The 11,192-nt window shown below is 36.2% G+C and overlaps 1 long non-coding RNA gene across 1 annotated transcript; it reads right to left on the reverse strand.

The window, feature by feature from the left end:
* Positions 1-4,046: 4,046 nt before the first annotated feature.
* On the reverse strand, positions 4,047-10,972 carry LOC120515997. Its single transcript, XR_005630744.1, has 4 exons — positions 10,890-10,972; positions 9,656-9,743; positions 7,239-7,352; positions 4,047-4,170 (listed from the first exon to the last, which is right to left on the reverse strand). It is a non-coding gene; the product is annotated as an uncharacterized LOC120515997 (long non-coding RNA).
* Positions 10,973-11,192: the final 220 nt, after the last annotated feature.

Below are 11,192 nucleotides of genomic sequence, written 5' to 3' on the forward strand. Positions count from 1 at the left end.
AATCAAAACTAATTCCAAATCCTAATTCTAAACATATAGATGAAATTAGTGGAAGGCTGTATCTGAATGCACCTGCAAATAAAAAGAAAAGCTTAAGGTTATCTGCATGCTAAAAAAAAAGAAAATAAGACACAATGTTTCAGCTCTGTGGTCTTTATCAGTTGTGTCCCACAACAGCTGACACACTGTGGCTCTAATGTTATTATTTCATAATAGACATATCTTTTTTCATTTAAAAAATATAAACTACTATATATCAAAATATAAAGTAAATGCAACAAACTGTCATGGTCTAGTGTATTGTTTCACGTATTATTATTATTCATTACAATGTATTATAAACAGAAAGAAATAAGCAGAGAATCAGTTATTGAAAACTAGTATTATTACAACTTCAGGCATATTTTAACATTTTTTGGAAGGTAAACAATATATAATAGAGGAAAACTGTTGCTCTTGGAAGTGTCAGTTTTTAACAGAATCACATAATCATCTGTATGGTTCTACTCTGTTGTTTGGTCCTGCGTTTTCTATTCTTACCTGCTTTGACTTTATTGAGTGTATTTTGGCACTCAGCAGACACTGTAATGCTGGCCTAACTTCTGTTTCAGAAAGTCAGATTTTAAAAAAGGCACTGTTAGGCCTAATTAAGGATTTATAAAAGTACAGAGAGAACGTGAAGAAAGTAACAGAACAACCAACATCCCTTGGCTGAATCCAAAAGTATTTCATCATACAGAGAAATGCTAATCCTCCTTCACAAAATTGAGTTCTGGTATCCCGTTTAATTCTTATCGTTTATTAAATATTTTTACGAGCAGAAATAATGCACACTTTAAGTTGACATCTTTTTCAGTATTACTCCCCAGACATTTCAACCTGGAGAAGGACTTCTGACCACACTATGGAACGAAAGAGTATTGTCTCATGTCCAAAGACATTTCTAGAGACAAAAAGTAAGTCAAAGTCAATCATTTGAGGTTTAGTTCACTATCGTGTGTGCCTGTCTTTCATTCATCTTAAATTGTGATCTCTTTGTTAACAGTTTCTTTCATTCCTTCCTAATAGCTTCTTTTATTCCCCTCATGGATAACCTGGTAATGATCCAAAAAGATTTTCATTCCAAAAATTTTATTTTATCATGCTTCTCAAAGTCCCTTAGGAGTTCTTGCTTTGTCCATCATCATGTATAGCTGTCTCCTTTTTCATTTCTTATTTTGCTGTTATGTACATTTTAGTAAGGGAATTAATTTTAAACATGCATTCATTTATTCCTTAGTTTTCCAGTCTGATGGTTATGGCCACAGGAAGACAAGTCTTATTCCAAGACGAACAAACACAGGAACAAGTACTAGATGAAATGTCACTCCATCCTCGTAAATTTCAAACTTCATGAATGAAATATTAACAATTGTAAATTTCTGTGAAGAGTCTATTCAGGGGTGGCACGGTGGCACAGTAGTAGCACTGCTGCCTTGCAGTTAGGAGACCCGGGTTCGCTTCCTGGGTTCTCCCTGCATGGAGTTTGCATGTTCTCCCCATGTCTGCGTGAGTTTCCTCCCACAGTCCAAAGACATGCAGGTTAGGTAGACTGGCGATTCTAAATTGACTCTAATGTGTGCTTGGTGTGTGGGTGTGTTTGTGTATGTCCTGCGGTGGGTTGGCACCCTGCCCGGGATTGGTTCCTGACTTGTGCAATGTGTTGGCTGGGATTGGCTCCAGCATACCCCCGTGACCCTGTGTTCAGATTCAGTGGGATAGATAATGGATGGATAGATGGAGTCTATTAAGGTAGAAAGGCAAATACAGGACACTCTTCTTTTTGGTATAATCAATGAGTTCTTTTTGTAATGTTTTGTCTGTGACCCCTGTGTGGTGGTAAGGTTGGCACCAGACTACACACTGGGCATCTTGTAGTTAGGGACCGACCGGTATCAGACTCAAGAATTGACAGGCATGGAGGCACAGACACAAAAAGATGGTAGTTCCAAAAATAATAGTGGGTTTTATTTACAGGTTCACAAATAACACAAAAATTGCCACATTGCCAGAAGCTAAGGTTCCAAGAGGAAGTGTGGCCATTACTGACTTATTAGAGCAGGGGTTTCCAAACTTTTTTACTCCATTTATCCCGTGGCAACTTTTCGAAATTAAATTTACCCTCACCCTGTTTTGTTCAGAAATTTGAGATTATACTTCTATTAAAATAAAGTGATCTACAAATTGGAAACTTTAAGATAGATAGATAGATAGATAGATAGAGAGATAGAGAGATAGATAGATAGATAGATAGATAGAACTTTATACTATATAAGGTACAGTATATGATACTGTTTTTAACATTTTTATTTTAAGTTCAAATAACAATAACAATAGTAATAGCAATTAATAATGAGGGCGTGATGAGCAAGTACTGGTACACCAGAACAAAACACACTGAGTTGATGAAAACACATCAATCAGTGAGACGCTTTCTCTTGCTTTCCAATGCTGATTTTGGATATTATTGGCGCAGTTGTTGAAACAGCAAATCTTATGTCTTATGTCAAGATCTTCGCAACTTTTTTAACCAAATATACACCCTGAGTAGATGAAATTTACACCCTGTGGGTAAATTTAACCCCGGTTGGGAACCCCTGTTTTAGAGCATGAGAAGGTCAGCGAGGTAGCTAGCCATTTTTGTTTAATTGGACTTAGAATTTAATTTTCAAATAGTACTAATAAGACAGAAATAACTTAGATATGTGCAACTTCTCCAGGACAAAAGAAGCTGAGAGTGCTGTATCACAATAGGCAAGTTGTACTATTTAGGTCCATGACCATCTAACACCACAGGCCTCTTGGAGGTCAAAACTCTTTTATTCGTAGTTTATCCAAAATCTGTTTCAAGCCAGTATGAAGTGGCAGTCCTACAGCTTTGTAGAAAATTTGTGACACTAAAAATGATTCTCTGGCGATAACAGGCAGGGTGGGGTTTAAATGTCACTTGTAGCCAGAAGCCAACTGGGTAAAAAATAGGGAAGTGAGTTGGGTAAGCACCCTTGGCAGGGAGGAACAGAGGTGTCAGAAAGGGATAGGAAAATTCTGGAGGGGAATCCTTAGCAGTGGCATAATGAGTTGGAAAAGTGGCAAAATCAGTGGTAAGGCTTTGTAATGGCATGTCCAGCAAGCCAGCTGTTTATTTCGATGCTTTCTACTCTCCTTTTACTCATTCACGTCTTGTGTGTTTCACACAAGGTTAGAGCATCCTCTGTATCGGATCCTACTACGTTTGTCTTATAAACATTTTTGTTGGCTTATATATTGTAGTTTATAGTTTACTTATTACAATGTATGTTTTTACAGTTCTGTCCACCCCCTTGTGAGAAACGAGTTAATAGCACAGTGGAGAGTAGATGTGAAAACTTTAGACGCCCAAACACATGTTCTGTTTTTCTTTCAGAAGGAGTTGCACTATTCTGGAAAAGCTCAGGTGGGCTCTTAAATATTCCAGGCTTCTAGTTCAGCCCAGGAAAGTCCAGAAATGATATGTTCTTCATGGTCATGTGACTCCTGGATGAGACAAAAGCAAGTGAGAACTGTTGGAGGAGCCATCTACCTGTGACATTTTAAAAAGAAAATTTATAAAATTCTGCTAACTGCTTTCATTCTACAATCTTCTGCACTACTTCGAAGGCTGCAAATGAAATATGGCAACATTCATTTAACCACCATGCAAAGGAAAGCATAAATGGAAAATAAATAAATGTCTAGTGTGACAATGAATAGAGAAAGCACAAGATCCAGTAAAACATAATAATTTTCATTGCTAAGTCAGTAACAAACCTTAGATGTTTTCTTACATCTTGTGATCCAATAAACTTCACAAAATACAAAATAAAGATTTCGGGACCGTCCCCGTATATATTGTCGTCAGACAATAAGAAAAGAATTGATTTAGAGTCTTTGAAAAAGCACAATGAACAATGAACTGTTTTCAAAATGTCAGTTATATAGCAAGAGAAAAACATGTGACAGGAAACGGTTGGCAAGGTGGTGATGTGGCAACAGGATCCGGAAGTGAGGTGTTTTGTGGGTGCCGGAAGTGACGTCATCAGAGGTGACCGGAAGTGACATCATCTCAGCCATTTTAGAACCCGGAAGTTGTGGTATTAGATTTCTTCTTGTTTTCTGTTGATGAGAGAAAAGAGTTCAGGTAAGTACCACGTGACAACCCCTTATCTCGCGATGTTTTACTCACCTTTAGGCTCTTTGACTGCCTCCTAATCGCCCATGTGTGACAATCTTTACAGATCATTTATACTTCAGCTGCAGATTTTTTGACTTACCTAAAGTTGAAACTATTCACCCATGTTAAAGTTTTTTTAACAAAAGTAATGAAAGTTATAAAGAGTTACCAGTGATCCTCCATATTGGTGTTAATGTAATCTAGGGAGATATTTCTGAAATAATACAGAATTATGAAAATGATAAATAATAAGTTGTATATTTAATGTATATTAATATATGCACAGTACTAGGTTTCTTTATTTTGACAGCTCTAAGTTTGGATCCCACTCAGTCTATTTTCCAAAGTACGAAGTAAACAATCAACTATGTAATATAAATTTAATTAGAATATACTGTTCTCACAAGAACAAGTCAAAGACATCATGAAGGTTTGGGGGAGCCACCCATATATTGTTCCAAGGCTGCAAAATAGGTTTTAATTTGAACAGAGATGTTCACAGATCTGAGTCCAAAAACAAACTAACTGTATGGTATCCAGGATGGCGTCTTTATTTGTCAGTTTAGAAAATGATGTCATATTTTTCAGAAGTGCCAGAACTAGAAGTGATGTTTTCTGAGTTGATGGAACCATAAGTGCCATTTTCAGAGGCGCTGGAACTGGGTGGAATTTCCCGAGAATGGTCTGTAAAGAACTGAGAGAGACAGTCAGTGCACCCCGTTGCCCCCTGGTCTGGCATGGAATTACTGTCACTCAGGCCCTTTAACTGCCTCCTACTCCCACATCTGTGACACTGCATATTGTATTAATTACTGCAATGTGAGCATACATAGAGAGGCATTAAATTTCACATCCCACACAAAACATAATATACAATTTGTACAATCTAGTTCAGTAAAAGTTCTTATAATAAGGAATTGGCAATCAGTCCCCCTGCTGGCAAAGGGTTAATAAGTTTTGTTTACTGAAAAATAAAGTGAACATCTTATAAAGGAAACATCACAACCCTGGCAGAATTCTCAAATGAGTTTGTGCCTGTTCTCTTATTTAAATAAGTAGTAAATGTTGGGCCTATTGCAGTTAACAATCCTTAAAGATACTCAAGACTTTAATACTTTGGTGGCTTGGTTTCATACCATAAGGAACACTGAAGAACATACCTTTCCACCACACCCTGCTGGTCCTTTCAACAGTGGTCAGTACAAATTAAGTTTCTTTTAAAAGAGGATTCTCCTCTCCTGGCACACATCACCAGTATTAAGCCACAATCCAAATTTCACGGTATATGACCCAAACAGCAGTAAAATGCAGAATCACCAAACATACATACTAAAATGAATTTAATAGATTAAACCCGTCCCTGTTGTGACATTGCTAAATTTTCAATTAAATATCCGATTTACGCTTAGGAAAACCAATCCCAGCCATATTAGTATTTTACTCAGCAAACACATCACTATAACGACTGAACAAAACAAGGCAGCATTATAAATGTACTTGTTTCAGGCTCGGTTTTTGTTCACAGAGGATAACCCACAATGAGTTTATGCAGAAAGCAGGAAACAGCAGATTTTCACAACATACTAGTGAATGGGATTTTGAATTTTAAATCCCAAGCTGTAAAAATGTTATTATGTTAAGACTGAATGCATAATTAAACTAGAGAACAACTTCACATTCACATTATATGTTCATAGTGACTGTGTGGTGGTGTACTTATTTGTATTTTGAATTTCTTATTTAATATATAGAACATGCCATACTGTCAAATTACTGTATATTAGGATGGAATTGTCCTATATTAGTGTTGCTGCCTCATAGCCTTTAGGATCCAGGTTCAATTGCCAGGCCAGTATTTCTGTTAAATTGACATGTTTTCTCTTATTTGTGTAGGTTTTCTTTTGGTATTTTCATTTCCTCCTACATAACGAAATTCCAGCTTTGACTTCTTCAGTATTTGCCAGTATGTGTGTTAGTGTGCTGCCTCTCATCTGATGCTCCTGGGAGTTCCTAACCAGTGGTTCAGTAAATTAGTGTTTGGGCACTTATATATTCATATATCCAAAATTAATCAAATATGGGTATTTCAGTAATAACATATCTCATTATTTAGGTAACACAATGATTAGTACTAAGATGCCAGACTGCTTATGATTCCAAGTATTAAAAAAATAACAGTGGGAGGTTGAGCTTTTAGTCACAGGGCCCTGAAGCTGTGGAATGGTCTGCCAGCTATTATAAGAGGTTCTCCTTCAGTCTCAGCTTTTAAATCCAGGCTGAAGGCTCACTACTTTAGTCTAGCACACCCTGACTAGAGCTGCTGATTAGCTGTGCATATTGCATTTCTGTTGTTAGTCATTTATATTAAAATAGAAGTAATACAATATTTATAAACTGTTACTATTATGTTTCTCTTCTCGGTATCCTCATGTGGCACTTGGTGCCACTGCTCTACTGCCAGGTTGTTTGCCTGCCTTCAGAAAAGGAATCTCAGATAAAGAAGCACTGGAATCATAGGATAGAAAGGTTCTTTTATTGGATTGGCTGGCCCAGCACTGACTCAGCTGTACAATGGCCAGTATGTGGGGAGGGGGCTAGTTGGCCAAGGTCTCCAGGAATCTGTGTCTGGCTTGTCTGAATCCTTTACTAAAATCTGGTGGCGGTTCTATGATTAACTGATGGACAGATATTGTTGTTTTTAATTTATGTTAATCAGTTCATAGTATGTTTTTGATGTATCTAAACAAATCTTTATCTCATATGTGATAGTTCTGTATTTAGTGAGTGGTATAATCTATTTTTGCCTTTTGCTTTGAGAGTTGTTTTTCAGCACTTTGTACATGCACTTGGTGAAGAGCAGAGCTCTGCAAGAACAAAGCAGTTTATACTATTGTATTGTATTTCTGAGGTGGCAATGACCATCCAGCCCTGTGAAGAGGATTACTTGAATTCTGTTGTGTGTGTGTTCTATTTACCCCATGTTTTGACACCCACTGCACACCCAACCTACCTGGAAGGGGTTCTCTGCCTGAATCGTTCTTCCCACGATGTCTTCCATTGTTGTTTACTGCAAGGTTTTATTTGGGAGTTTTTCTTGTCTTCTTAGAGAGTCGAGGCTGGAAGGCTGTCAAAAACATGGTTTGTTAAAGCACATTGAGACATTCCTTCTGTGATTTTGGGCAATACAAGGAATAAACTGTTGTTGTTGTTCATTCTCCTCCACTCACATCAATTTGTCTACTGCTATCCTGATTTCCCTTTTACATCCCCAAGACGTGCTTGTTAGGTTACTTTGTAACACTAAACTAGAATAGGAGTGTACTATTTATGATGGACTGGTAACTGAGATGAAGAATTGAAAGTAAGCCCTCCCCTTCGTTTACTCCTTAGTTTAAAAATGTTTTTTAATGACATTGTCTTCTGAAATATAAGACTGCAAATAATGCAGTCTTGGTGTCATGTGCAACAATATTTTAGTATATTAGAATATTGTGAGGTGGGGGGGTGATTGCACCCCTAGAGGATACAGACGCTCCTGGGAAAACCCCTCCTAAAAATGCTGACAGACTATCTTCACATTGCTCCCTTACTTGCTGGGCTTACTTGTGGATGCTTTGTGGCGCAATATGCTTCCCGCGCGGTAATCCGCATACTTAAAAGCATGAACAGTACCTGTCAGTTTTGAATTGTTTTGCTTCTCTCTCTCTCTCTCTCTCTGACATTCCCTGTTCCTGACGCACACTCCTTTGAAGAGGAAGATACAGTATGTTTGCATACCTTTAATTGTGAGACGAAACTGTCCCACCTGTCAAGGAGCACGTTTAAACTTTTGAAAGAGATATATGTTTGTTTGCAGTGTTGTAATAAAGTTCCTGTCTCTAAAACCTTCTCTGTTTCTGTGCAAATCTGTGACTCAAGCGTGACAATATGTAAAAAAATAAAAGGGGTTCTTCAAAAGGGAAAAGTGCTTTAACACAAAATAAAACAAACAAACTGAATGATGTTTACAGGTTTTTGAGTATTTAATACACCTTAAACTTAAAAAATGCAAAATATGCTTCATTTATTTAATATTAATTAAAATATTACAAAACTAGTTGTGCTACCCATTTAAAACTGGTTGAAATGTAAGTAATCAACCTAGACCTCAGCATTAAAGTTTGCAGTACACCATCTATTGGAATATATTTTGTAATGCATCTAATACTAAAATGTACTGAATTTTTCATTCCAACAGATAGTGGATCACAAACATTTTTAGTAATGAAAAGCATTACTACAACTCTTTGTGATGTATATTGGAATGATAAATGCAATGCATATGTCTCTGTTACATGTCATTTGCTATTGGATTTGTGAAACCATTGTCAATCTTAGTGATAAACTATCTGTTGGAAGGACAAATGCAATGAATTTTAATATTATGTGGCCATGTGTTTAAAAAATGTATGTGTATAGTTGGTGAACTTTCCCACAATCAACAATCTGTATTGATCCAGTTAATTTATAATGTTCATTCTTGTGTTGTGGGGCATAAATTGGTGTTGCTGTGCATGCCTACTGCTTTAGTGAGGGCACCAGATGCAGAGTGAGTGATGAAGGTGTAAAGACATGCTTTCCAAGCTCACTTCCTTCTCTGTTTATTATTTTGATTTACTTAGTGTGTTTTAACTTTTTTATATGAATGACACAGCATTACTATCTGTAGCAGTTTGTTTCATATATATGCAGTTATTCTATATTTAAAGTCATTACAGCATTTGTTTTGCTTCATGGTGTCATGGTGTCTGTGGCATATTGAAATTGCCCAACCTCAGTTTTCTGTGCTTCCTCATTTTAATACAATTAAATATTTTATTTAGATTTTTTTTCATTAAGGTAAGTCTGTGTTATTGTTTACAATTTTTTATGTAAGATGGATTTTTTTAACATTCATGTAAATATTTATATTTATGTAAGTAAGTGTAAGTAGACATGGTGTGAGCGCTGAAGGAGAGTAAAAGAGAGAGAGAAATTGATTTCCCATGATGTTTTTCTTTTTTCTTTTTTGCTTGTTTAAGAATAAAGAATTGGAGCTGGCTGATGCAAAGGGCAAGTAGGAAATGTTCAGCTACAATTACTAATGTTTGTAATGTACCGTCTGTTGGAATGACAGGGACATAGCTGGTGGATGGACACACAGTTACACAGACACAGAGACAATTGTACTTTTTATTAATGTGGAAGACAATCAGTCTTGTCCACTACAAAATTACCAGTACTGTAGCATATCTTCCAGGATCATTAGGTTACAAAGAAGGAGCCACAACTAGAAACAATACCAGTCCATCACACTTACACACACGCACTCATAAAGGGACAATTTAGAAACAAATCAATCTGCTGTGCACTTCTTTGGGATGTAAGTATACCTTAAGGATACAATACCTGGGAAAAACCTCTATCAAGCCAGAATTGGAACCCACGTCACTGGAATGATAAGGTGACAGCACTAACTACTGTAACACAGGGGCATCTAGAAGAAATATACAATTAAAAACAATTTTGAAAAAAATCATAAAAGTAGAAATACAAAATGACCTTTTCAAGTAATTATTTGAACGTGTATTTCAAACATATTAGAAGTGAAAACTCATTATAATTTCATTTTAGTAAGGTTAGAATATCCAGAATTTTTCAGGGAAGTAGCTGCTATTTATTATGCTTGAGTAATGCCAAATCTGATGTAATCTCATATTGGATTTCTAAGAGGGTTGGTTCCTGATTTGCATCTAATCCTTCTGGTGTTGCCTCTTGCTAATTGTGACCTTGAATTGGGATAAATAGCTGCTGAAAATGGTCCAGCATCAGTTACATCATTCTTATAATCAATTGACTTTTGAAAAATGCAATTTTGGTTATCACTTAAGGCAGAGAATAGTGATCATTTCTTTTTCTTTTTCCGATTCTATGTTTTTCTCCAAACTCACTAAGTCACAGAGCTCTGAAGTCTATCCCTGCAGCAAGAAATAAAGCGACGTGTCAACTTTGAACAGTACACCTGCCCGTAATAAAGCTGTCTTGTATGACATAACGGTGCTCATGTGACTTTATCACACAAAGCTGTACCTTTTGATGGAAAATGGTATTTGAATTCTTTAAAAATGTTATTTGTCATTGAAAGAAGAAAATTGCTTCTATTGTGGTAAGGATCGTACTAATTTGCAGAAATGTAATTCCTAAAACATGAAATACTTCTCTATACATTTTTAAATATAAGGTTTCCCAGCTGATATTAATTGTAAAATCCTTTTTTAGCTTTGACTCTCATCATCCAAGGCTCATTTCAACTTGTGCTGCCTCTGATCAGCACGGCACTTTGAAGATCCGTATTTCCATTAAAATTTCAACTCTTCTGTACATATACATTTCAAAGGACTCATCATAAAGAAATTCTGCATACCACGACAGAATATTCTTGCTTGAGTTAAATCAGTCTGGTGATTTAAAAATAACTTTCCATCTCTTGACACCGTCTGTCTTGTGACAGACATGTGACACCTTTCAAATTGAGGTCCAGACATTAGGTGGATCTTTTTTCTTTATAGATTTTAACTGATTCACACATGTAGGGAATGAAACACAGCAAACATCGTAATAATAATAATTTAAAAAAACTTACGCACTGTACATGCTCTGTGCTGACATGTTATGATTAGTGAATAAAGAAGGATGCTCGTCTGCTTTCATGAAGTTTATAAAAGCATCTGCAAAAAAAGTTCAGTCAAGATTTTATTAGAGCAAAATAGGAGCTACTGTCATTCATCCTTTGACTACTGTATATTTTCAGGGGCTTATTTTTTTGCTTTTTAAGTTAAAAATATTTCTTCTTGGAGTACAATGAGATATAAATCACCTGAAAATAACCCATTAAAAACCTAAAAAGAGTGCAGTTTTCTCTAAGATCAAGACTGATGTTGACCTT

Source organism: Polypterus senegalus, chromosome 15 (genome assembly GCF_016835505.1).
Source record: "Polypterus senegalus isolate Bchr_013 chromosome 15, ASM1683550v1, whole genome shotgun sequence".
Lineage (NCBI taxonomy): Eukaryota > Metazoa > Chordata > Cladistia > Polypteriformes > Polypteridae > Polypterus > Polypterus senegalus.